Genomic DNA, 5,337 nt, shown 5'->3' with positions numbered 1-5,337 from the left:
TGCCTTATATTAAAGGGCGTCCTGTTGTTTCAGAGTTAATTCAAATTGAAATTGAGCTGTCACCAACCACTTCACTAAACCCCTCCAGAAAAAAAATCAATCTATTTGAACCACAAAAATTTGACTCAGTACACTGACCTTGAAAAATTGCCAATTCGCGCGTTGAAACTCTCCCGAACATCGATGATATTTACAGATATTTAGCATAAACGTACCTAACAGTACATCTTTACAGATCGAGGTGAAATCTTGATTAGGTTTAAGAAAACATTGGTTTTAATTTTCTGCTTTTCTAGGACAACTTCTAGCGGCTATAAACAAATCTCCAATACCCACTGACCAATGAAATTCTAAATTCTGCCAAAGGAAAGGAAATTTTATACTCGCTAGCAGTCGCAGTTGAGTGGTCCCAGTTTGTTTAATCACCTAACGAACTCAGCAATTAACTTAGAATAGTCAATTTTATCGACAGAGTCACAGAAAGTAGTTAATTTGGAAAAGAGACGCCTCGATAAACTAACTAACTCTTGGAATAACATACATTGTTTAAAAAACACGAGGTCATTTGTGAAGTACAAAGAATTCAGATAATCTGGGCCACCAAAGGGAGAAAGTGATTAAGGAAAAGTTTTCAGTTTCGCATGTCGTCAGCTTAGAGCCTTTGAAGGGCTCATTTAGACAAGCTAACACAGATGGATCTGTTTCGAATTTTCAGCTGAATATTAAAGCTGCAGAAAACTCTAGCGAACGCAATCGTATCTCCCGAATTTCGGAGCTGTTGTTGTTTCAGAAATCAGCCTTACTTCGCTTTCTAAACGCCAGTTTTACTCTACAAAAACAAAAGGATTATAATTTCTCATGTTACGAGGTGACATTTGACCAAAAGAACGGGTAGTTTTTCATTAAAATTAATCCGAAAATCTGAGGTGATTCACCAGTTAAGCCTCGCGAACAGATATTAACAAAAACGAGCCAGCTGAGTACCCCTAGATAATTGGATCTTTGATTTTTGAATACAGTTTTCCTTCGAATTCAGTGTTACCTTTCAAATGAAAGCTAATGAGCGCAACTATCTTCTCATGTTGTTTATTACGCTATGCAAGGTGGATCTCTGAATGATTTCATTCCGTTGGAAGGAATCCTAAAGTGTGGCAGGAGTGTGGCTATTGAAACGAAAGCATTACTTTCGTATAATGCTGACTCATTGTGTACATCTACAATTACGAAGAAAAGGCACGCCTTTCGAGTGAAGCTAATAAATGCCTCTGTTTGAGTGTTAGATGTAACTGATACTTCTAACGTTCGATTCTCTAGGGATGAAGCTGTATCATTCAGTGACAATTCTGAATGAAAGCTAGTGAGCAGTACTTTCTTGTGGTGCTGTTTATTGCGCTAAACAAAGTTGTTCCAACTAGCTTTTAATTCCAACGTGTGGCCTTTCAAACAAAACCTGCGGAGCAGCAGTTTTGTTTTGTTGTCAATGATTTGTAAAGTGAAGTGTAATATGTCTTTTCAATTTTAGGTTCGGCATTATTGGCAGTAAAATCAGTGCTAATACCACAAATTGATGTCTTCTCAGTGCGTCTATAGATTTCGTGAAATGGCCATGCACAATGACTAGCTAAAAGCAGATTGTTCAAATACTTAAGAATGGTTAACTTACCGCTGTACAGGGAAGCAAGCCTACTCGGGCGATTTTGTTTTCGTTCCAGAGAAGGGGTATTAAATATGGCCTTGAATCGTTGCCGCAGTGAAGCTTACTGATATTAATATATCGCAAGAAGCCTTTTGATTTATACGATATTGCTGATGCAGTATTAAACCTTTATTAAAGCAGATTATATTGTGCCCACGTGATCACAAATGCTCATGCTTGAAATCAAAACTGAGAAATGATGGACGACGAAAGTTAAATCCGGAGAACCTCCGGCAGCAGGTAAAACAATTTAGTCAGTTGTTACAGATCAGTGAAGCATACATGACCTCTTCGTCTTATTGCGAAGCGAAATTCCACGAGACTTGTTCATTTCTCTATTGCCGTCTAACTCCCGATTTCAGTGCACGTCAAACAATTGCAATGATAAATATTGATTTAAACTTTAACTGTCCAGAACGTACATGCATGATCTATAGCAATATCAGTGAAGAAGACGACGAAGAATAGACAAAGAAAGACTTAAACAGTTGAAAAAGGTGAGAGGAAAACTCTACCGTAGTTTCATTGTCTGTTGTTCTCTGGTTCACACTCCATTGCTGTAAAGGTCGAATAGGGCTCAACCACTGAGAGAGAAATCTTTCTTTATGAAAAATCAGTTCACTCGAACCATAAAACCGGCGGCTTACTTTACAACTTTGTCGCTGCATATCATGTACTAATATATAAGCCCTCTCCATACACCACAAAACAACTTCCAAAACAAGCATTAACAAGGTGTACAATCCGCAAGAAAACGGAGTGATTAGTGAGAGTTGGAAAGAGTACCATAGTTGAAAAACGAGCCAAACTTTTACACTTCCATTTGTAGCAAAATATATTAAGCAAAAAAGACTGCCCCGAGAACTGAAGCACTAGTTAAAAGCTATCAATTGGATGGTCGCAGTTAAGATTTCATCCTGGCAGACCCAGAACGTATCAGAATCGAATTTTCTCAAACGTTTTCCCACTAAGTAAGAATTGGACTTTTTTGGCTTTACAAGTCGAAAATGTTGGTAGAATTGCGTGATCCTTGTTGATTAAAAGGACCATATCATAGCACGGAATTACAACAGAGAAATAAAGTAAAAATTCGAAGCGGGGGGGCGTATATATACCGGTGTTTCTGTACGGAACTGAAGAGTTTGTAGAGTGTTTATACGTATGGAGATTGTTAAAATAGCTAAGCCGTCGCGCAATATTGCGAGATAAAAAGGAGTTCCGCCTTATATCCGATTCACCTTAACGAACAAAGGCCTAGATAGATAGTGATCTACAACTTCATGGCTACCGCAATGCTCACTGTTCATGAAACTTGGCGCCTTCCTGTAATATCGACCTCTCTTTAAAGACTAAAATACACTGAATTCGACATATTTACAAAAAACAATTTCAAACGCTACCACAAGAATTTAGTACTCGTTAGTTATTTTCGTTTGAATGGTCACGTTAAGTATCTCACCGCAGATGTAGACTCGAAGACCATAACCAAGCTAAATTATGCGACCTGTACTGACAGCGTGCAGAACAAGGTAACAGTTTGTATTTGAATTCATGGCACTTTAAGATTTCCACCTTGTTTAAAATTATAAACAGGCTAGTATGACAAGAGAGTGATACTCAGAAGCCTCCGTTTGAGTGCCCTTCAGTTGATCAAACTTTTGAGATTTCATGATTTCTACAGACTCAACTAAAAGAGTTATATCCAGTTGGACAGCTCAAGAACTAGTGTACTGTCTAGATTGCCAAGGGCTAACGCTCGAAACGCTAGCACTCGAATCTTTATACGGTAGCCACGTTACCTTATTCTGTTGATAAAAATAAACATTCGTTACACTTCCAACCGACGCAGCACAGAGGTTTCTTTATAAACTAACCCCCAGTGCTGTTCAATAGCTAGGTACGAGTTCCAATGTAAAATCGTACTTAATATTTTCATTTACAAAATCAAACGGTTAGCACCACAATTTAATTCGCCTCAGAAGAAAATCACAGAGAAGAATGACTTCGGTGTGCCATCCGAGTTAGTTCTTGGTATGAACACAGAATTTCAAAGCAGTTTGGATCAGTACGCCGAGGCATCACAAGGCCAAACCTGATCCGTAGTGCGTCAAAATCCCCCCCTGACTGAGTCAGCAGTGTGTTAGAATAAGAAAGGAACGAGGGCGTTTAATTCTCTATCAATAAGCCAGTTCCTTATAAAAACAAAAGCTTATCTGAGCAATGCACGTGGCATCTCAGTACCCCGGAAAATTCTCAGTCAAACTGCGAGCTCTTGCCAAATACTGAACAATAACCGGACGTTTTCCAGCTGCATTTGTTGTTGCTTGACAATCCGGCAAGGGGAAGTAATTCCATTCCCAAATTTGGCAGTTTGTAAGCACTGAACGCTGTAGGACCGGTAGGAAGGTACTTGCAAGGTATTGCTTAGAAGGTTTCGTTTGAATAGCCAGACTTAAAAAATTGAATCACCTTGTAAAACACAACGAACAGCACCTCAAGAAAGTACTGCTCAGTAGCTTTCATTTGAATGGTCACATGCACTTAAGGTTTTACTTACAGACTCAAAAGTTGAACCACCTTGTACAGCATAATAAACAGCACCACAGGAGAGTACTGCTCAGTAGCTTTCATTTGAATGGTCACACTTAATGATTTCATTTACAGACTCAAAAGTTACAGCCTCCTTGCACAGCACAATAAACACCACCGCACAGGAAGTTAATGCCCACAAACTCTTCTTCATTGACCCACACTTTAAGGTACTTTAGGATTTCATTTCAGACTCAAATCTCAAAACCATTGGGTACCATAGGGACGTTCCACCCGCAATGATTTGAATGGTTGCACTTCGACAGTTCAGGCTTTCCTGACGATTTTACTCCAATCACAAGAATGGACTTAAAAGTTTAAAAGAGTCGCGGTACTTGAAAGTTGACGTTGGTTGCGTTGGGGTTAATCGTAATTAACGACACGACAGGCGCTTCGAAAATTAAACCTTGCTCTGCAAACAAAGAACTGGCCGAAGAGAAGAACTTATCGACCACTGCAGAGCTTTAATTTATTGATGTTGTTCCTAAAAATATCAGTTTTGCTTTGAGAGCTGTTGCGGGATCCGGAAATCTTGAAGTCTTAAGAAAAGTGGAATACAGCGGTAGTTCGCAGTCAGTCTTGCTATTAAAAACTTGGCATTTCCGTAGTAAAATTTCACTGCATATAAAACGAATTAAACTCACTCATTACTTTGTGGATTGCCGACAAATGATCTGGCACAAAAATCGCTTAATTGAATCGAATCTTCGAGGCTTGCGTGAGCCCTCAAAGCGTTTGTTTCTGTTCACGCATTTTCACTAGTGTGTTGTTTTTCCTTGGGCGTTTGCCCACTACTTCCTTTGCGGCAAATAAACACTTTGTGGAAACTAAGGCCAGATCGTCCCATTTTAGCTATACGGTTCCAGAACTTTGCGATTGTAAACTTATGTTAAAAAAAGGAACAAAGAGCTAGAATGCTTTTTCAATTTTATAGTTTGAAAGGTAATTACACCAGGCCTTCCTTTGGTGGGTCAGAATTAGGGCCGTGAGACCCATTCAATTCAGCAAACACTTGCCAACTACGTAACACACAACCACGGTCTTTTAACTCT

General features: G+C 39.1%; 1 long non-coding RNA gene across 1 annotated transcript; it reads left to right on the top strand.

The window, feature by feature from the left end:
* Positions 1-1,766: 1,766 nt before the first annotated feature.
* On the top strand, positions 1,767-5,337 carry LOC146475573 (uncharacterized). Its single transcript, XR_014865921.1, has 3 exons — positions 1,767-1,936; positions 2,112-3,225; positions 4,509-5,337. It is a non-coding gene; the product is annotated as an uncharacterized LOC146475573 (long non-coding RNA).

This window comes from Pavona decussata, unplaced genomic scaffold, assembly GCF_977016875.1.
Source record: "Pavona decussata unplaced genomic scaffold, jaPavDecu1.1 SCAFFOLD_84, whole genome shotgun sequence".
Lineage (NCBI taxonomy): Eukaryota > Metazoa > Cnidaria > Anthozoa > Scleractinia > Agariciidae > Pavona > Pavona decussata.
The sequence above is the reverse complement of the archived record's forward strand: the minus strand, read 5'-3'. Positions and strand labels throughout refer to the sequence as shown.